Here is a 23750-nt window from a genome sequence, read left to right on the forward strand (position 1 = left end):
TAAAAGGAATATAGTCATAATTCTATTACATGAGAACATCTAAAAACTCCTTACTTCATTAAAATATATAATATAAAACAAAAAAGGTTACATTTCTGAGGTTTCAAATAAGTTTTCTGAAAGAACTCTAGGTGGATCTCGGAAAACCACAGAATAAAGTAAAATATGAAAACATCATTTATAACATAAATTGTGTGCAGTTTTTAAAAACATTCCTATGCAATATCTCTGTTGATATTGATAAACATGGAAAAATGTTAGACATTTTAAAAATGTTTGCAAAGCTAAAGACTTTTAAACCAACCTATAAAAGCATTCTAATAAAACACTACTAATGATGACAAATGTATTAACATAGCTTACTAGTCAAGAGCCTGGGCTCTGAAGCCAGATCCCCTGAATTTGAATCTTAATTTTTCATCTTACTAGCTCTAAAACTTTGGAAAAATCAGTCAACCTTATTTATTTTAGTTCTCTCTTTCTTTTTTTTTTTTTTTTTTTTGGCAGGTTTGCGGCTTGAACTCAGGGCCTACACTCTGAGCCACTTCACCAGCCCTTTTTTTGTGTGATGGTTTTTTTGAGATAGTGTTTCTTGGACTATTTGCCCTGTCTGGCCTTGAACCATGATCCTCCTGATCTCTGCTTCCTGAGTAGCTAGGATTACAGGAGTAAGCCACCAGCACCTGGCTTATTTTAATTTTCTTATCTAAGAAATGGAAACAACAATGGCAATCCCTTTATTTGTTGTATGGATGAAAGGAGTTTTTACAGATAAAATGCCTATGGGTAAATCAAACTGTAAGTACTAGTAAATGCTATTATTATCATTCTCATTTTTTTTTTGAGATAGTGTATCATTGTGTAACTCACGCTGGCCTGGACCTCTCTACAAAGGCCAAGCTGACCCCAAACTTGAGACCCTCCTACCTAAGCTTCTGAAATGCTGGGATCTCAGGTATGCACCAACTACACCCAGCACAATCCTATGGTTTTCATTCAGAATTTAGCAAATAGAAAGCACTATGTCAAGTGCCTTAAAATCTACTACACCATTTCATCCACACAAGCATGAGAAGTACATAATATCATCATCTCAATTAGAGGCATGAGGAAAAAGATACTTGGAGAGATTAACTAGATCTGTCTCATATAGACATTAAGTGGATCAGAGCTGAGACCTGATCTGAATGACTCCAGAGCCTACTTAACTATTACACTGTACATTTCAAGGGCCTAAAAAGTTCCTCAGGTACCAAAAGACTCCTCTTAATTTAAAATGACTGGATTTCCCGTGCATCTTACTGTTTCTTCACATTCTACTTAGTCTCACCTTAGTGCATCTAAAAAAAGTAGCTGCTGTTATTAAGCAACTATATTTTGGTCCAAATGACTTATGAAAATGACTGTGACTATTTACAGATCTTTATGCCTCTGATCAGCCCGCACAGCATGATGAAGAACAATAAAGCTTCTCAGCCTCAGTCAGTATTGACTTTTCCATGTTCTTTATTGAGGGCCTGTCCTCTGCACTGTAAAATGTTTAGCAGCTTTCCTTGACTCTTCTCACTACATGACTAATAACACTTTTCCAGTTGGGGCAACCAAAAGGGCCTCCAAACATTGCCAAATGTCCCAAGTCAAAATTACCCCCACTTGAGGACTGCAGTAGCAGAGATGGAAATAATCCCTCTCTGCAGAGGCACAAAGAACCATGTACAGGGTATTGGAGTCAGCCTTAGTGCATACTTACAAAGCATTGACTTCAGAATTGTAGAAATTTAGGGTTGGAAGAAATTTTAAAAATTATTGACTTAACCACCCATTTTATTCACTCAATTATTCATTGAATAAACATGCATTGAATGCTCCCATCCTGCATGCTCCCTGTATGGACACTGCACACAAAAAACCTCAGAGTTCTTCATCTGAGAAAACAAGAAACAAAAAACAATGGAGGTGTAGATATATGGATATAAGGAGGCCTGAAGTAGGAGCACCTACCACAGCTTATAGTAGTCAAAAAGACCTCTCAGAGGAAGGAAGGATTGGAATAATACACAGAGTAGGCAAAAAAATAGGACGCATAATCTAGGAGGAGGAGATACAGTAGCTGAAGGATGAGTCATCCATCAGTATGGTGGGCCATGGTAAGAGAACCGAACATAAGAGTGGTCAGAGATAGAGCAAAGAGGGCAGGAGGTAGCTATATCTAAACCTTGTGCAAAACACTGAGACGTATCACACCTCTTGAAGAAAACCATTATATCTTTTGGAAAGATGGGACTATTGAAAAAAATCTCCTTTACATTAAGACAAATTCCATTTACCTATAAAATTAAAGTCATTGGATTAGGTGAGGAAAAGGAAAACTCTGGAGAAGCATTTTTTCAAAGTGTGGGCCATGGACCACCTACATGGGAACCACCTGAAGAACTAGGAACTGTTCTGTGTATCAATATGATGTGACTCTTCAGAATATCACAGTTCTGGGAACATACACCTGTATGGACACACCTGTAATCCTAGCACTTGGGAGCCCAAGGCAGGAATATCGCCAGTTTGAGGTCATGCTGGGCTTCATAGTGAATTCTAGGCCAGATTGGGCTACATAGCAAGCCTTGTATCAAAAAAAAAAAAAAGAAAAGAAAAGAAAAAAGAAAGAAAAAAATGTTGCTGGAAAGCTGACGGTAAGGGTAGCATTATTACATTCAGAGGCAAGACAAGCAGAGTCAGTGTGGAGAACCTGAGGGTGCCCGATGTAGATTTGACAAGGCTTTAGCGCTGGTGAGGGAGACAGATAACAGTATCAGAGGCTGGGAGTGGATAGAGTGAGCAGTGACCCAACCATGAGGGGTCTGTAGGAAAGGAGGGATCCAGGCTGAGCATTAAAATAAGAACCTTAGTGTCATCCAAAACCATTTTGGACTTCTAGGAGAACACACTAGCCACCACAAATAAAAACTCCCAACATTTCTTATGAAGCATTAAAGTCATCCCCCAATCCTTCCACTTCTCCTCCATCCCCTGCCCCAACTTGAAATTTGGGCCCCACATGTTCCTCAGCAGGGAGCAGTGGCCTTTCCAAAGATCTCACCATCTCCTCTTTCTTACTTCCTTACTTTCAATAGTAGTTAATAAGCACCTACTCTATACAAGGTACCATGAGGAACACAAAAGGAAGTACTGAGTGAACTGTTAGAGTAGGCAGACAGCCAGACACGAGCAGCAAAGGACAGCCCACATCCCCACATCTGAGATATTCCAAATGTAATAAGCATCCCAGGCTTACAATTTAAAAATACCCTCTTATAGGAACTACAACTGGCAACATGTGTGCATGCCCTGCTCCCTTTAGGAGGAGTTAAAAGAGGAACAAAGAGTTTGCACCAATGGATTTTTCTGCCCCATTATTGGACCAAGGACCAGAACAACAGTTTGTGGCAACTGGTCCTTAAAGAAACTGCTTGCCTCATCAGAAGTATACTGTCATGTTTTTTTTTAAAAGCCTCCTTCTTTTCATAATAAAGGTCTCTTCCTTTTTTGTGCTATCTTTTGCCTGCTTATTCTTTATTCACTATAAGAATGGGGTTCTAATTTTAGACACTGTACCCAAAGAACCAGAGGTCATTACAACACCATCACACCCATGGACCACTGCCAACTGGTAACAGAACCTGTGAGTCCTTTCCTACCTGCTCCCCCACGCCAAAAAAAAAAGGGTGAGGGAAGAAAATAGTCAACAAAAGGCATTTCTGAGAGGATGTGGGAAAGCTTTTTCTATAGGTACCTTGAAGAATCATTTATCTATTTCTGACAATTGTCTTCTCTCTATAGCATGACAATTAGCCTCTCTCTAATGTAATAAATTACTTTTGGGCTAGCTCACTCTGATTTCCTGCTAAATGGAAACATTTGCAAATCTTGGGTCTGGGATTTTTAAATGTACTCCTCCTAGACATCCACTCATTGTGCGCAGCCAAGCAAGTAGTTCTGAGGAAGTCTTTTCCCTTCCTCTCTTCCCTTCCCTCCCTTTTCTTCCCCTCCCCTTCCTTTCCACTGCAACCTTGTTTGGATTTGGATGGTTCACCATAATGTATTTCATTTGGTCTTTCATACATTCACTGAACAATATCATACATCTATAAAATGCTAGGCCCTGCACCAGAAAATAGTGATGAACAGGGCGGCCATGCTTTCTGCCCTAAACAAACTTAGTTTAGGGAGAATGACAAACATTTCACCAGTAATTATAATCTCATGATTACAAATACAATGAATACAAAAGGGTCCATTGAGAATGCATGCAAATGTATCCTTCCAAGGAAGAGCTTCCCCAGAGAATAGGACCAAACAAAATGTCCTCCTCAACAGCAGGAACATTAGATTTCCCCGTTGGACTGTTCTGGAATATCTGTCAACCGTGCTCTCAGCAAAGTCTCTGCCCTATGTACTCAACGGCCAAAGAAGAAACCTTCTTCTCACTTTATCATCTCGTTATTCCTTTAAATTTGCTAGCCACAACTGGTGGCTTCCAAAGTAATCACAACCAGAATTATCTCAGTCTTCTAGGCTCTTCTCTCCGGAAAGCTGAGTCCACTGGCAAATATGGGGTGGTGGCTGAACTCTTGAAACAGTTTTTTGTTTGTTTGTTTTGCTTTGTTTTGTTTTTTTAATCCTGAGCTTTTAAGGCTTAGAATAATCTGGGAAAATACATCCAACCATGGATTACATTTTATTTTGAAGAATACACAACCTATTTTATTTTCATGGTTTTATTTATAACCAAGTCACAAAAAAGATAAAGCATGTTTTAGTCTGCTTCTGTGTTAAAAGGTCTATCTATAATATAATTACATTTCCTCAGTTTACTTTTAAAAAGCCAATGGCTGTCATAGAATTAAATAATATTTTAGGTGCTCCCCACATTATAATTTTCCATTTTGCATGTGCCAGACAAAAGAATCCTGCCTTATTCTACCACTGGAATAAAAGTAGAAAACTTGGCAGCTTCAGATCCACAAGTTTATTAAAAATCTTATTTTAAAAAATTCATTCTTATGTAGTTAGTTGATAAACTTGAAAACAGACATTAATGCTCTGAATATCAAGTAGGTATAGGTAATGACATTAAATATGAAGAAGCACATCATTTCATGGATGCAAGATGAGCTTATAAAATATAAATGCTCTGACAGTAAGAAAACACACTGTTATATTCAATTATATCATCTGCCCAAAATACAATTGCTTCTGTGTTTGGTAAATAGATTAAATCCAGGTCACATTCCTGTGCTCAATCAAGTTTCTAGTCACTCCCTTTTCTCTAATACGTGTGCTCTTTGTTTCTGCATGTTCTTAAGTGTCATAATTTATTGCCGTAAGCATGATGAGTATATTTAACTGATAATGACAGTGGTTGTCATTAGATTTTAACTCAGTAACACTAGTCTGACATATCATCTAAAGTATGTCTTCAATTTAAATTTGATTAAAATTATAAACATCCCATCTATTGTGCCAATCAAAATGTTGTCACCCTTCCCTGAACTTTTCTATGAACTTTCTTTAAATAAGTAATGGCAGCTGAAAGTTAAGGCTAGCCCTGGGTCATGAGCATATTTTAAAATACAGTTCTTGGAACAGAGCACAGTAAGGTCTTTTGTAGCTCCTTTCATAAAACGTCTTGGTTTTTACCTACACCTCAGAAAGTTAGCTTTCAAAACTTCTAACTTAGATCTCCCATCACGTTGTAAGATCTCAGTAGAGAGTTTAATTTGGTTGTACTTAGGTTAAGATCTCAGATCTGGAAAATACCTTTGGTAGTAAAACCAGGTACTTGTGACAACCTGTTTGAAAAGCTAGTTGAAACAAGCTTAGAAAAGGATGGACCAAAAGAAGGAGAGTAGGTAAAGAGCAAGGAGATAGACAGTATATTTGATACCTATCACCTGCCAGATTTTTATAGCTGTCATCTTACTCACTCCTCCTAATAACGCTGTGAGGTGTTATTATGCTGTTTATGGGGGAGAAATCTGAGGCTTAGAGATTTAGTGACTTGCTCAGCTTTGCTTTCCTGGCAGTGATAAAGAAAGAAACAAAATTGTTGTTGTTTTTGTTTTCCTGAGTCAGCCAGCTATTCTGGGAAGGTAAGAGTCGACACAAGGTTCTAACTAATAGCCATGACTATGTTTATAACATGCATTTTCTATTTAGTCAAAGGATTTATAGACATTTGATTTTCAAATAATTTATCTTTATTAGAAAAATAAGAAAATATCTTATTATTTTAAGATATTATTACCTTTATTATACAGATAAGGATCAGACCAGTTTGTCCAAGGTCATATAGCAGGGAGTAGAATCTTGCAAGATCATCTGACTTCTAGTCTAGTGTTCTTTCCACTAAACAATAAAGCATGTTTCACATCTCTCCTAGCAAATGTCTGAAAGCTTCAAAATGAATACTTTAGTAAACAACTCTGAAAGAGTAACTGCAAAATATATAGATGGACTTTCAAGTAAAGTAACAAGGAAGGTAGGCAGACAACTGTCTAAAAGATTGGATTTAAAGGTTACTGCAAATGTCTGTTTCATTTTAAAAAATATTTCCTTTTTTTGTTTCTATGACACTATTTGACACTATTTGTTACTGCTTTATTACTTTTTCATTTCCTTTGTAACACTTACATTGTTAATAAATACCTTATATAGTTCTTTATGCATTTATTTTCTATATTTCCTCCTACCTCATTAGAATCTAAGTTCCATAAGACTTGTCTTTTTCCTTAAAAAGTTTTTTCTGCTGCTTGGGATTGAACTCAGGTTCCGGCACGTCACAAGCACTCTACCACTGAGATATACTACCAGTAAGACCTCTCTGTCTTACATTCTTAAAGCTTGGAGTGATATATGGCAATAAATATATGTTGAATAGTTAAGTGAATGAATGAATGGTCTCCCATTAGCTCACACTATGCCTTCTGACTCTTTAGACAGAGAGCCATAGGTTGGGGAGGTTGTTTGATTTTTGTTTTGTTTACCATCTCCCATGCATTCTCTTAGCTCTAGGCAGGGAGGTAGTCTTTATCTACCCAGTCATGCAACAAAACCTCTTAAGGAGAAAGGGACAATATTTATAACCCTGTGAGTTAATATCCTAGTGAGGAATAATATTTGTCAGAATTCTTTGCAGCTGTGAGAGAAAGACATTATTCAAAATGCTTACAGTCAACTGTGACTTCATATCTAGAAATTTTTGGATTTCAAAAAAGCTAATATGATGCTAATATCATAATGGGGAATATATCACATATTATTAATGCCCTCAAAAAGGTCCAGGGTAGCAGCCCATAATCTAACTCATTAATTATTTTTCAACAGTGTACTTGATTAGTTGTACTAAATGAGTCTCAACTGACAAATGAGTCATGAAAAACTGGACTTCTACAATCTTGGATTTTGGAATTATAGATAAAAGACTACGGACCTGTAGTACTAACTCAGGGGTTAGGAGGAATACATACAAAATACTTAAAGCATATAACTGCGTACGTGACATACAGAAACCATCCAACCATTCACAATATCAGAATAACAATATTTATATGTACAATATTTAATGAATATTGTACATATTTGTTATGTATAGCTTCTGTGTATGTACACAATTCAACATTCCATGAGTATGTTTAGGAATTTGAATATTTCACAATGATTTTATATTTGACAGTATAAGGAAATGTTGCTAGTGATGTGCACACATATTCTAAGTTGTCCTACTGGTAAGGACACTTTTTGGGGAGAGGGTCTCCTGTAATTGTCTTTGAATCTGCATCTAGTTTTGTAGTAAGAGTACACTACACACATAACACACTTAAAATTTTAGGAATTGGGAAATGTATGAAATATATGCCTATAGTTTTACCCTAACTTATAGAAATAGAAGAATCTTTTCTATTCTCTAGATTCTTTAGATAGACTCTTCTATCTAAAATGCGACTTTTTTTTTATTGCTTTTGAGTATATGCAGTTAAGTGGGAGATAAAATGGGCTAACAGTCTCACTTAATACATGTATTATTCAAACAAAACAATACAAGGGAATTTGGAAGGCCAACCCTAACTCCTGTGGCTGCCTGAATTAAGTTGTCGTTGCTCTGTAGGTGGGCATCACATAAGTCTAGCATTAGCTTTAGCAGGAGAAAGCAGCAATTGTTGTAGGCAGAACTATGGCTTTTTGTCTTGAGATTAAGCAGAAGAAATAGCAAGGTGTGATATGATGTGGGTAGTGGGTCACATCTTGAAACTTGTGCTTTTAACACACCATTAAAAATCAACAAACTCACTAGACAGATAATGGAACCAAAATATAATGCACGAATCCAGGTTCATTAAACTAATGAATTTTTTGAAAAACAAAATATGACAGAACATTTCATTATTGACGCAGATATGAGAAAAAGTGTTATGCTGCTATTTAGAATGTGTCTTGTGTGTCATGGAATTGAAATATTTCCAAATCATCAATAATTAAAATGATGAGAATCCATCATTTCACTGACATTTACTTCTACATGAAAAGATGGCCTATTTTAAATGTGCTCACACATATTCTTGTCAATCACAACCTGTCACAGCAAATTATTTCATTTTGTAGATCACATGGCAGCCAGCAGAAAATCTCTAGGTTTAAATTTAGATCTTAGGTATGGTACCAAGAACTCCTTCCATGGATTTTTTTTTCTGTGACTACATTTTCATAATACACTATATATAAGGTATAAATCTTATTCATAATACTCAGTTCCACTTCTGGTTAACCACACTCAGGACTGAAATGAATCACTATAAATGATAACTTTGAAACCCAATAGTACAGTAGGATATATAGAAAGAGTGGAAATATAAACCTAAAATATTTTAAAGACAATCAGAGCTCCATATGGAACTTGAACCTAATGGATAAAGTCTAAGCAGTTTTCCTTCTCATTATCTTTTTAAGATATTTAAGTAATCATGGGGCACAAACCATTCCTTAAACTCTATTTGAGTTGTCTATAGTTCCTAGCAGTTTTATGAAGGTGCTAAATTCTTATAAACCACATGGATCTGATCCAAAACTTTTCCCTGTGCCACTAGCAAGCAGAAGCCTTAGGAAACTCTGAATAAAACTTAAACCATATAGTTATGAATATGAAAACTTTTAAAATGCCTTTTCTAATAATTCAGTAATTACATCCTCATGATTCCAATAGTATCACTAATAAATATCAGAATCTTTAAATGTCAGAATTTATAAGATCTAATAAGACATTTTTACTAACACTTCTTATATAAAATATTTCTGTTGTATAATTTTTTCATACATAATTAATCTTTTGGATTAAGCATTTAACATTAAAATGTAAGAATTATTCTAAGACTGCATTTCAACAGGGAGTACTTCATGTCAGTCTTGACCTTGGCTTGACCTCTAAATGAAAGCTTTGTGTTTCGAGGTCTGTGATGAATAGCTCTCTGGCTTTCTATTAAATGTAGTGCCACTGGTTGTCAACAGTGATGCTCAATGGGGATAGCAAAACAGTTAAAATACCAGAGATGTTCTGTAGGTTTTTTTCTATCCTAGTAAATCTGGAATTACCATAACAGACATTTATGGTAATATACATTGATTTCCTAAACACTGATTTCCTAAAGCATAAGGAAACCAATAAAGTATGGAAATATAATTGCCAAAATATACATAGATTTTTTTGACCTTCCTGTGGCAGAAATAAAATAAGTTTTCTTTTGGAGGAAAAGTTTTCCTTTGATTTGCAGTGTTGAATAGTGTTCTTGGTTTTAAGGATTTATAACTTATTTACCCAATTTTATCCCTATGCCAGGGCTAGACATATAGTAGTTACTCAATAAAAATGTTTATTGTTTTCAATTTTTTATTGAAGTAAATTGAATTTAAATAAAAGATGAAAAAATAATGATAAAGAAAGAAATCAGAATATGAGCCTCTACCTTCATCTGTTTCTGGTCTGACCTATTGCATGGGCACATAGTAGGCTCTAATAAATTGCTGCATGAATGAAAATCAGTAAATTAAAATAAGGTCAGGCTACTGACTCTTTGACTTTGTACATAAAATATTCATACTTATTTAGAAAGATCTATCAGTAACACCAAATCTTGTTTTTCACTGTTTACATTTAGCATGTTCAATCTTCCAACTTCTGATAATGCCTTTGCACCCTAAATGTACCTACTATCTTCAGTTATTCATACACATTTTATTTTTATGTACATTTGTGACCAAGTTAGCAGATTATTGATAATTCTATAAAACACATGCTAGAAAGGTCATCTTCAATCTGACTTAGACGATTTGAAAAAGTCTATAGGAATATGTGAGTGATCTATAAACACATCACGTACATTAAGCTAAATATTTTCACATATATTTGTGTGTATAATGCATGCATATTTACATTTTTATTCTTAATATTCTGAAAGAAATAAAATATCAGCATTTAAGCTTATATATGAGCATAATTTAGATGAGTGGCTTTCCCCCATTTATACTTCTAAGTCTTTTTAATGGACATGTGATATGCTAGTCTGTGTCCAAGCTCACCTACAATTTCTTTTCTCAAAAGACAAGACACATCTGCCACCTGCTCTACTCTGTGTCCCAGCAACAACTGTCGAGCAGCACAAAGATTGATTATCAGTCAAAAACCATTGCACAACACCAGATTTTGGTGGGTTAAGCTTGCTGATCCAGCAAGAGATGGTGTGAAATTTTCAGGAGCGTGTGCCAACATTTTGGTACTAAAAGAACAGCAGTGCATGTCACAGTGAAACACAGCCAAAGATATGCAGACAAAGCAGAGAAGTTTTTTGTTCTGAACTTAGCTTTATAAGAGGATAAAAGAGAAAGCAAAAAGTAGGAGGAAATTAGTTTGTACATTTAAATATTATTCACCAAGCTTAGTTAAGTGGGTGACATTGTTATCTGAGTCATACATGTTCAGGAAATTTTCTTCTTAGCTTAGCTACAAATAATTTTTTATATATCTCTTCTACGATACTGTCATCCATAAGAAAGGCAAGAATTTCTAATTAACCAAAATAACCAAGGATCGCGTGAAGCAATCATACATAAAAATCTGAACATATTTGCCTACTAAGATTCATATTTTTCTACAAGCAAATATATCCATGAATACAAAATAAAGGCAGCTGTCTTTTAAAGTTAAATGAAAAGTTTGAAAATATATGGGTCTATTCCATTACACTGGGAACTGTTAATGAGTATTATAGCAACAAGTTTCTTTACAAGGGCCAAATTATCTTGAACTTTCTATTGAATTCAAGAAATTACTTATTTTCTGATGATCACATATTATCAAAGAGATAGAAATCCTAGTATCATTTTTGTACAGAAACATTAATACAAGAGGGATTTTCATCACCTCATCTGTAATGAACTCCAGAATTATTTTCCTTCTATTTATGCAATTACTGCCTAGACTTGCCTTTGATTCACCAGCTTTATAGGAAAAAATTTTACAGAAAAAAATTACTTCTAATAATGTATAAAAAACATAAAGCAGTACAGCAGTTAGACACACTGAATTTTTATGGCAAGGTTGTTATTCCTTATATTATGCAAATCTGATTATCATATATAGCACTTGAAAATGAACTCTGAATACAACATGCATGGAAGAATATTCTTAGATAGTAGTACTTTTAATTCTCTCTTAAAATCTATTCTTTCCCACTGATGAAACAATTTTTTAATTACAGAAAATCCTCCCATTTCTGACATGTTAAAAACAATGGGCATTGAAAAAGAAGCCTGACCTGAAATATAGAATATACATACATACATATATATGTACATACATACATATATACATATATAATATTTTGAGGTTAAAAAAATCAAAATTAAGCTGAGGCATTTACCTCAGGAAAAATGTTATTAGGCAAATCACATGTATATAAGAATTATATGTTCATTACTGGCCATATTTTCTTAATTACATTAATGCCATCTGAAAAAAGACCAAGAGTATAAATGAGTAGATGATACTTAAAACTTTGAACTATTTTCTGGAGGAATAAGTCTAATGAATTATGTCTGGTGAGTGTCACAGAAACTAAACAGTAAATTCAATAATCTCTGATTTAATGTATTATATTTTCACCATTTAACCTCCTGCAGGCTCCCTAATGTCTATTCAGATCTATATTAAATTAAGCACCAATGCTAATGAAGGGCAATAAACGTGGCTGTCAGTGGATTTTTCTTTCATTAAGCACATTATCCTCTTACTGAGCTGTAAATGCGTAAACATTAGTTTTGTTAAACCATGCAAAAAAGACAGGATGAAAGTCATTTTTTAATTGTATCCCTTAAGCAATTTATCGTATGTGGGGGTAGGGTGTTTTTTCCCTTTTTACCTTTAGTTTTTTTTAATATATCTAAAAAGGGCTCTCCTGTTGAAACATAACCTCGGCTTCATGGGGTACATCTTCAGGTTTGAGGGCTTCCTTGCCGTCTGCCAAGAACACTTGTCGTGCGACCATGTTCAGATTCAGCTTGTCTGTGCACTCCTCCAGCAGCTAGAAGAAAATAGAGGTAAGACAAAGTGATTTACAACAAGGAAAGTAACACATTTCTACAAAAACAAAAGGATCTAACCATCAAAATAGAAGCCTAATTGAGTCACTTGTCAAATTCAGTAACTTGATCAATATACTGTAACTATTTTCTAGCAGTTGAATACATGGAAACGAAAGGTAAATCACAGCATTAAGGATATCTAATTATTTCTAATTTAACCTTTAAACAATCTGTCATTTCAATAACTATAAAATATAATGTCATCTTATTTGTTTAATTAATCATTCAGTTTAACTGCTAACTATACCATTTTACATTGGTTTTAAAAAGGAAAAGAATAAAATACCTGCGTGATCTATTGTATACATAAGCAATTTACACATTGATTCTTAAAAAGAAAATTTTAACACAATAAATGCTGTGTTTCATTTTTTATATTATAAAGAGAGTAAGGGAGAAAATAAAGCACTGAAAACTTTGAAATATTAGTTACCAAGGTGATGGTTGGTGCAGTAACTTTGGCAAAGACTGTTCTAGATCCATTTTTGTAAGCTGTTACTTTAATCATTCTTGGTTGAAGTTTGTATCTTTGAGACAATTTTTGCCAGTTCTGGGCAGAATGAAATTTTAGAGAGGAAAATTTTAAGACTCTAAAAAAAAAAAAAGACTCAAAAATTGGTAATGTTAATTAGTAAACACTTTTTAAAAATTTTTAAACAACAATATCATTTAAAAAAATGTATCCAACATTTATTCAAATGTAAGCCCTAAAGATTGTTTCTGTATGTGTAAGTATTGCCCAACAAGACTTTTTTATAGAATGAGATTGCCACTAATATTGAAAAACATTTAGATCAAGAAAAGTTTACCAGTGCTGCTCGTATTTCAGCTAAATCGTTTAATCATGATAAAACACCAAAACATTCATTTTAATTATATACCTGAAAAATTAAATAGATGATACATAGAGAGGAATTAGATAAATAGATAGACAGATAGATAGATAGACAGAGTGAATATCTGCTATATTATAATAAAAAAATAGTAATATGGTGTTACTGTCATGAAATAGAAAATGCTAAGATTTTCTACAAGTTTTCATATTTATGAAAAGCCTTTGATTTTAAAAATTCATATAGGTTATAATTAAAACTTTGATTCTAAATTTAATTGTATTGCCTTCATTTCAAATTGTTTGGACAGTAAGAGGTAAAATTTCTAAGTTTTATCTTCAGGTAAAACCTGTTTTCATCTTTATTATTTTTTGGCAAAAGTACATGGTAAATTTTTTACTTCAGAATTCTCTAACCATGTTAAACAGTAATGTCACACAAGTAAAGTCAACATTTTAAAATGAAAACTTCAGGTAAATTTAAACCACAATATATCTACATATTCAAACACCTAAAAAATGGGAATCTCAGCTTCTCAGTTTGATTTTTGTTTTCAGTCCATGAACTCTTAACCATTTATGATAATAATCTCAATGTGAAAACATATGCACAAGCAGCTTTATAATAAGTTCAATCCTATTTTAAAATAATGCAAAATATCAAAAGCCCATATTTATTCATTTCTTAAAATAAATGTCCTGGGAGCCAAGATATTTCCTAGTCCTAGCCTGATTCTGCTTCAAGTATTCTTTTTCAGGGTTTTTGATTATCCAGGTTGAAGTGCATCTCATGTTTTCCACAGTGTAATTAGCAATACTCTACTCTGATCCTTTCAAAGAAACAAAAACAGAAACAAAACCCAAGAGATGTGTTATATTTAACGTCTGAAATAGTCAACTGAATCACTATAAATTCTCCTCAAGGGAAAGAGCTTCAACAGTCAGTTAAAAGGAACAGAGAACAGCTTTGATTATCTCAGTTGACCCACAGGAACACTGCCACGTCTGTTTCTCTTGGATGCTGATATAAAACAAGAATTGTTTTTACTGTTTGATTTGTCACTATCTGGGTTTGATATTTCCTCATGGCTGTGATCTGCTGCTGTTTGATGTGCAGAGTCATTCTGAAGTCCTGACCCTTCCAATACCACCGCTGAATGCAAAAGTCTGGTGGGGCCAAATGGAGGCTACAAATCCTCGTCAGTAGTTTTAATAACTGCTTTTGCCTGGGATGACATCAACTCCCTGAAGGAAGCAATGTGGGGAAGAATACAGTGACTTGATTGTAATCACTATTAACAACTGCCACATAACAACTCGTTGTGGACTGTGTATTAAACAAAATACTGCATGCTTGGCTGGTATTTTATTTAATGCTTACAATATCTCTGGGAGGTAGGTAGTATTTTTATCCCCATTTTACAGACAAGAAATTGAGGCTCAGAGAGGTTAAATAAATTTACCCAATGTCACGTAATCAGCAAGTGACAGCGTTCTACTAACATAAAACCTTCTAAGTTTCATTACTTCACTTAGTTAAACTAAAGAAAAAAGTTTGTGGGATGCTTGAAACAATATAACAAAAAATTTAAATGAGAATCATTTTATCAAATGTCAACTCTCTCTCTCTATAAGGAAATACTAAAGTAAAAGAAATGTGGGCCATACCGTTAAGAAACTTGCAAACTATCCCCCAATAGAAAACCTGGGTAAAATATGAAAAGAATTTGTTGAAAGCCAGCTTAACCTGAGAAGGAATAAAGCTAGTAAAGGTTGCATCCTGATATGTTCAGCACTGTCCTGGATTTGACACTGAAAGTCACACATCCCAGGAACTCCCTCAGTCTCAGACAAACTGGGGCAGCTGGTCACCATAACTCATGTTTAAGTTGAAAGAGTGGCATGTAGATGAACAATGGTGTGTGGACAGAGGATTATATGACCTGGGATGATGTGAGAAAGATGGACTGTTTAGATTTTACTTGTAAAATAAAATGAAACAAGTTTTAACATATTTGAGAATATAGAGCTGTACAATAATCAAGCAGAAAGGATGGTCAGTTTCCATATGTTACTGTAACTGGGACTGTTTTTGTGCACACCAAATCTACCTCTTTCCAATTTGCTAGTTCTTCAATTATACATAATGCTAGTTCTTTACACATAATACAACTCCCCTTAACATACACATACACTCAACTCTAAACTAACATGCTTACTGACAAAAACTCAGCAAGGACAGCTCCCTCTCCAAAACTTTCACATCCACAGATATCATTATAATTACATTACTTCTGGTCTGCCTTTTTTATATCTATAAATGAGTAAAATGTTCAATTATTAAGTAGTCATCTGTTACAGGGAAATGTGTGTGTGTGTGTGTGTGTGTGTGACAGAGGATCAATGGGAGCTAAAAATCTGGGATCCAAGAAGTTGTATTCTGTTATTGTTACTGTTGTTATCACACGTATCTATTTTAGCTTGCCCCGACTGAGCAGACTAGGGAGAGGAGTGGCCTTCCTCCACTCTGAAGATCCACCCAGGTTCAAGACTATGGCAAACAATGTCTTAAGAGCATGGCTGGACTCTAGCCCAGGAAGGACCTTCCTGAAGACCAAATGTGGCATCTGACTTTCACAACGGTGATGACGGGTGGTGTGCAGCAGCTGTCATGTCAGTGTTTCTGCAGCAATGGCAGCACAGCTGCAAATGGCCACTAAGCCCCTCACCCTGGGGAAGGAGTATCAACAGTCAGAGGAAGATTCACAGAGCTATAAAACAGTTCCCAGTTCCCCCAAGATATGGTTACACGGGCAACACTGAGACGCAACAAAAATGGACCATCTGGCTCACTTGTCTGTTGTCAGTGTTGGCCCAAAGGAATATGAATCAAAAGGTAAGACTGCCCTCCTTGTGTCCATCTTAAGGACAGACAAAAAAAACCCCAAACCTGCCAGCATGACAACTTCATCATCATAATACAGGACTTAATTCTCCCTTCAACAACCTTCTCATTTATTTCTAAGAATGCATTACAAATTCCTAAAAGTACCTCCTAAGTTCCTGTTAAAAATTGGTTGGTGAGTCACGACTGTTTGAACTCTCTTCTTCCCTCGCTGCCTCACTATTGCCACCACCGTCACATGAGCAATGGTGTCCATGCCAAAATGTTGCCACTGAGTGTTCCCAGACATTCCAGTGCTTAGAGTGTCACCGTCACTGCACCGGTGGTGAAAGAGACTTGACTCCAATCCTATCCTGCACTAAGTTGCATGAGCCCTGAGATCCTGAAATTGTGGACAGTCCCAGGGAGTCCTCCTTGAATAGGTCCATCAGTTTTTGCCCTTTAACTGCCCAATTAGAGGGGCTGTCATTTAGTCCAAAAGGTCAGACAAGGAATAAATACAGTGTCATAAGCTTCATATTGACAACAGTAACAGTTCTAATAACTACTGCCGACACAGCTCTATTCATGCCAATCCCTACTCTAAGCACTTCACATATATTTCTCATTTAATCCTCACAACAGCCCTATACTCTTTATGATACCTTATATGATTACTTTCCTTTCAGAGATGAATAAACCAAAGGCTTAAATAATTTGCTAAAGGTCATATAGCAGGCCTGTAGCAGAGATAGAACTCAAGAACTCAAGTCTAGGCAGTTTTGCTCAGAATCCCTACTTAACCATAATCCTATAATATTATTTATTACCCCTATTACTTCCTTATTTTTTGTTAATTAGAAAATGGGATCTCTTATTCAAATGATGCATATGAACAGATACTACTAGAAGGAAAATGGAAATTTGGAATATGGGACAGCCATTTGCGGGACGTGGCAGGATAAGGAGGTAGTTCTACATTAGTAGCAGTGAACCAGTAATGCCCTCTAGTTAATACAGTTATTATATCTAGATTTAATTTCTATATTTGATTCCCCAAAGACTGTAGCCTCCTTGTTTTTCTTTTATCTGTCCCACTTTCTTCTTTCAAAAATCCTTTTCTCCTCTGAAAAATGTCTTAGAAATCCCAAGACATTCTACCTTCAAACATATAAATATGTACATGTATATGTGTAGACATAGTCCTCCTTTCAAACATAGCTTTTGTCTTTTGAGAACTGAGCTTATTTACATTTAATATATATTTATACAGTTATCCTCTTCATCAAGACAGTTTGTCTTCCAATTAGAAAATTTAGTTTGTTTACAGTAATGCTTATATCTATAATCTCCCCATGATGTTTAAATTTACATATTAACTTGACTGAGCCATGAAATACCCAGATGTCAGGTTAAACATTGTTTCTGCCTATGAGGGTGTTTTCAGGGGATTAACATTTGAATTGGTGGACCAAGTAAAGCAAATGGCCCCCCGCAGTGTTGATGGGCATCATCTAATCTGTTGGGGGCCTGAATAGATCAAAAAGGCAGTTAAAGGTTGGATTTTCCCTTCCTGTGCTTGAGACCTTCAGCTGACCATCAATCTTCTGTCCTTGGCACTTCTGGCTCTCAGGCCTTTAGACTCTGAGAGCTCCATCATCAGCTTTCTGACTCTCAGTCAGGCCTTTAAACAACACTGCTGCCTCCAACACTGCTGGCAACTTACGGGGTTTCTCAGCCTCCACAACTCAGGTGAGACAATATCTTATCATGCATACACACACACACACACACACACACACACACACACACACACACACACAAAACAGCCTACTGGTTTTGTTTCTCTGGAAAACCTTGACTAATTATTTTGTTTTACCTACCTGCTTATATTCTTTTCTTATCTTCTTTTAGATTAAAAATGTTTAAATTATTTTCTTTTCCCTTCAATCATGTTGCATCTTACACATGGTTTAACTTTATTTTTACTGGTTACAATATGAATCCTTACCTTATTAAACTTTAATATGTTACTAATTTGTTAATGTCAAGACAATATAAGAACTTTTGAATGCTTTATATCCATTATATTATTTGAGCTGGTGAATATTACTTATTTGTATTTTTTTTCTTGGATAGTGTACCTGTTTTTCATGGCTCCTGACTTTATACAGGAAGCTCAAATCCAAAATTCTGCTTTGCTTGGGATTGGGGGGGGTTACATCATGTCCTCCCTGCTTTTCTTATAAACTATTAATTACATACATTTTACATTATAATTGAAGATCTACATTTGTTACTGTTATCGTTAAAAAATTCAGCAAGTTGCATGGTAGTTTTGTTGGACTCCATCCTTCCTGATTGATATGGAATTGAGTTTAGTGCTGTGCTCACTTTTATTTATTGCTTCATCTATAGTCTCCATGGAAAAGTTTAAGTAATTTCTTTCTATGTGGATTCCTAAAACAACTGTTCTAGGAAATAGTATTTTGCCCTTAAAAAAAACCTCACCCTTTTCTTACCTACTATTGAGACTTTCCATAACATTTTGGAGCCTGGACTAATTTTTAGCACAGATTTCCTTTTTAATTTTTCTAGACAAGTCTCATCAGCTTCTCTTTGAAGTCTCTGCTATGTTTCTACTGCTCATTTTTTTGTTATAGCTATAAATAGTTCACATACAAACAGATCTCAAGTAGGTTCCTTTTTTAGTAAGAGTTCTGTGCTACTATCATATGCAGAAATTCATTCTCCCACCCCGTGAATCCACGTCTGTGTTGGTATATTTATAGCTGGAATCACTATTTCTCACCAATTATTTCCTAACTAAAATGCAAGCCCTCAATTTCTAACAAATATCCCAATTTACTATTTCATTGTTTATTCAAAACACTTTTAAGCATGAAAATTAAATTCCACCCCATTGAGTTAATATAAGTATAAGTCACATATTCAGAAATGTACTTCCTTTAAAACAATCTGTCTACCTACCTATGTGTATTAGTCTTCTGTTGTAGTTCAACAACATTATCAAAAATTTAATGATTTAATATAACACCTATTTATTACCACACTATTTCTGTGTGTCAGGAGTGTTCACAAAGCTTAGTTGTACTCTCTGTTGAGGATCTCATAAGGCTGAAATCAAAATGTCAGCTGGGAGCCCAGGCTGGTAGCTTATGCCTGTAATCCTAGCTACTTGGGAGGCTGAGATCAGGAGGATTAAAGTTTAAAGCCAGCCAGGGAAAAAACTTCATGACACCTCATCTCAACAGTACAAGATGGTTATGGTGGTGCATGTCTATCATCCCAGCTACAGTAGGAAGTCTGAAATAGGAGGACTGCAGTCTAGGCTCCCCTAGACAAAAAGTGAGATCTTGTCTCCAAAATAGCCAGAGCAAAAGGGGCTAGAGGCATGGCTCAAGAGGTGAAGTACCTGTGTAGCAAGTATGTAGTCCTGGGTTCAAACCCAAGTACCACTCCTCCTTCCCTAAAAAGAGTGTCAGCTGGGGCCTCAATTTTATCAAATGCTTAGGGTCCTCTTCCAAGCTCATTCAGGTTGTTTTCTGATTTCAGTTCCTGCCAGTTGTAGAGCACACTGTGACTGTGATCTCTTTGTGATGCTAGAAGTAACTTATCTCTCTGATTTCTCTGATCTTTTATTTAATAGCTCATTTGACTAGGTCAGACCCAACAAAGAAATTTTCCTTACTGATGACGTTAAAGACAATGCCTTATGTACTTTAAATATATTTGTAAAATATATTCTGCTTTGCCATATAATGCAACCATGAGAGTGCTATCCCATTACATTAATAGGTTCAACCCACAATGAAGAAGAGGGAATTACATAGAGCATGCTGGTTGGAATCTTGGAAACCATATCTGGGAATGTGGGGAACCATTCTGCCTACCACATTAGCTATACAAATATCAAGTTTTTATTACCTCTTTGTATAACAAATTGATGCTAGCTACTTTATTTTCTGAAAACTTCAAAGTGATTGAGATTAAATTTTATCATTATTCCATACTAAAAATATTGAAAATGATGAACCTCGTTCTGATGATAAACCCAAAGAAGAGCTTTAAAAAATGCTTTTTAGAATAAATTACTTCCTAAAGTGAATATTTTAAGGGGAGAGGCATCCAATCACATATAAATATTCAGATATGCTTGCTTTTTCTCAAAGATATCAGTTCCATCATTTCTGAATTACAATTTATAGTTAGTTTTTGAAAAACTATTGCTTCATTTTGTAATTTGAATAATTCTTTAGGAATTATGTTGTAGAAAAAGAGCAAATATGGTTATGTGTGTCTATGTCTATTTAAAACGTTAAGTATTTTAAAATTTTATATGTGATTAAAGAAGAATGAGTAAAAATGTCAAAATTTAATCTTAAACCTTTATCACTACAGCTATCATTTAATTAAAAATTATAAAACTTTATGTAAATTAATCTTTTCAGTAATTTCTACATAGGAGGCAATGAATATGACAAATTACAGAATTACAAAACCAAAAGGTATATTAAGAGATTAACTAAGCTTTTCTCCTTTTCTTAAACAGGACTACAACACATTTGCATTTGGCTTATATTATATTCAAAAGGATTATCAGAAACAGATCATCTTTTATATTGTAGACTTTACAACCCTTTTGATATTCCAAATTAGTATTTATAACTAAGCTTATTCTCTGAGACCCTCATTAAAACTCATTTAATATTTTTGCTTTACACAACGACAATTAATTCAAGACATGAAATCTAAAAATATAAGAAAATAGGCTGGGCACAGTGGCTGACCTCTGTAATCCTAGCAAAAAGCCTGTAAGACCCCACCATCTCAATCAATGAAAGTTGGGTGTGTTGTCACATGTCTGTCATCTCAGCTGTGTGAAGAAGCACAAATAGAAAGATGGTGGTCCAGGCTGACATGGGCATAAATCAAGAACATATCTGAAAAATAACCAGAACAAAAAGTGTTGGGGGCATGACTCAAGAGGTAGAGTGCCTGCCTAGCAAGCATGAGGCACTGAGTTCAACCCCTAGTACTGGAGGGAAAAAAAGAGCATGATAAGAATTGAGAAGATGACTCTAGTTTTGACAAGAGCAAATTTTCTTCTCATTTCCTCTATTTTAATAACACCAATGTAACTTAGTGGCTTATTATATAGCAATTAGTGGCTTCTTATCATAGCAATTTGAAGAAAACTCCTAATAAAGTCATACTTTTTGGTCTCACATACAACTGGTGCTGTTCATTGCTCTTCTATAAATTGCCTCAGTTATAACCGAAATGCATTACCTTCTGTAGCTCTTATCTGTATGCCTTTCTACCCATAGGGTTCATTCAGCTTATCTATGTGTATGATTTACTTCTTTCAGAAGTGTTTAGGGCTGGATGTGGTGGTGCATGCCTATAATCCCAGTTACTAGGGAAGTAGAAAGTGGAAGGATGGTGGTTTAAGTTCAGCCCAGGCAAAAAGTTAGCAAGACCCAGCTCAACAAACAAGATGTGTGTGGTGATCCATGTCTGCAATCCCAGCTATATGGGAGGTATCAGTAGGAAGGTCAGTCTGAGGCCAGCCTGAGCAAAAAGCACAAGACCTTATCTGAAAAAATAACCAAAGCAAAAAAGGGCTGGAGGCATGGCTCAAGTAGTAGAGCACCTGCCTAGCAAGCAAGGCCCTGAGTTCAAACCCCAGCACTGCCAAAAAAGAAGTGTTTAATCAATGTTAATATGAATTCAGGAATTACATTTTCTAGAACCCCTTCTATTAAAACAAATATTCTCTACTAGAAGAGAGAAATGTTCAAACAAATAGACATATAAATTTGCTATTGCAAACTGTGATTAACTATGAAGGAAAAGTCCTGGTTATTATAGGGAGAAATTCAGGATTTAGGAGCATAGAAAAGGCCTTACCAGCTGGGTGTAGAGGCACATATGTATAATTCCAGCATTCAGAAGGCTCAGGCAGGAGGATCTCAGGTTACATCATTGTTATGTAATCCAGGACACAAGTTCAAGTTCAAGGCCAACTTGAGCTACATAGTGAGACCCTGTCACACACACACACACACACACACATACACACACACAAAAAAAGTGGTACAGTACTTACACAAGGCTCAGTTTGAACTCCAGCACTAGAAACAAAACAAAACAAAAAACAACAAAAGAGAAAGAGAGAGGAGAGAGAGCACTAGAGAAAACCTCATCAAAGTTTATCAAGCTAAAAAAACACCGGAGGAGTTAGTCCCACCAGATACTACTTATCCCTTATTCCAAATCATTCCCTTTGGTCCTGTATACAAACTGATTTATGGTTTTGCATTTTGATATGTTGGCTTTATTTATTATGTGATTTCAGATCATTTATATCCCACTCTCCAAACGTAAGATCCTTATTTTACATCTTTTATACTTCCAAAGGAACTCAATCCGTGATTTGTTTATTTGGTAGTACTCGGAGTTGAACACAGGGCTTTGCTTTTGCTAGGGTGGTGCTCTCCCACTTGAGCCATGCTGCCAGCCCTTTTTCTTTGATTAGCTTTGAGATAGGGTGTTGCTTTATGTCTGGCTGGCCCCGACCATGATTCTTCTATTTATGCTTTCCCATGAGGCTGGGATGACAGGCACATACGACCATGCTTAGCCATTGATTGAGATAGTGTCTTGTCAAATTTTTCCTGGGCTGGCCTTGAACTGCTATCCTCCCAATCTTCACCACTTGAGTAGCTATGATTACAAGGCTTGAGGCACCATGACCAGCTCAACTAGTGATTTATATGCAGAAATTATTCTTCAGTAAACTATGACATTATGCAAAAATGCGTCATAAAAATGGCACTGACAAAAAAACAAAATTTAAGAAATAAAATGTAATAAAATTGAAGCCAAAAGTTATGCCAGGCATTGGTGACTATCTAACCATCATTCCCCCAGTTTTCCTTAGATTAAAAAGCTTGAGTTATGTGTGGGAACTCATCCTTATATGCTTTGGTATATATCTTCCAGTCAGACTCAGTGGGAAATACTAAATGGTCTAAAGCCAGTGGTGGTAATTCCACCTCCCTTGTCCCTGGCAGTAGATTTACTTATTTCCCAACTTTAGCCAAAGAGACATGAGAGGTCTTTTGGGGAAAAGTTTTTTCCCCTAATAAGAAAGAGACAAAAGTGAGCAAACAGTCATCTTCATCTTTTGGATATTGTTGAGTGAACATTCAATGAGCCACCTTGCAAGCAGGCAAGGGTCAAGCTGAGGAGCTGGCTAATATTCTGAGGATGGCAAAGGAAAAGACACAGGGAGCCAGTCTCTTTGATAACACTGCTGGACCA

General features: G+C 35.4%; 1 protein-coding gene and 1 pseudogene across 2 annotated transcripts in view; one reads left to right on the forward strand and one right to left on the reverse strand.

Moving 5' to 3' along the window:
- The window catches only part of LOC109676735 (doublecortin domain-containing protein 1-like), a 1027711-nt pseudogene that overhangs the window by 963064 nt on the left and 40897 nt on the right, over positions 1-23750 (reverse strand).
- LOC109677192 (dnaJ homolog subfamily C member 24-like) overlaps positions 1-23750 on the forward strand; it is a 929921-nt gene that overhangs the window by 819858 nt on the left and 86313 nt on the right. The window lies entirely within an intron of this gene.

Source organism: Castor canadensis, chromosome 18, assembly GCF_047511655.1.
Source record: "Castor canadensis chromosome 18, mCasCan1.hap1v2, whole genome shotgun sequence".
NCBI lineage: Eukaryota > Metazoa > Chordata > Mammalia > Rodentia > Castoridae > Castor > Castor canadensis.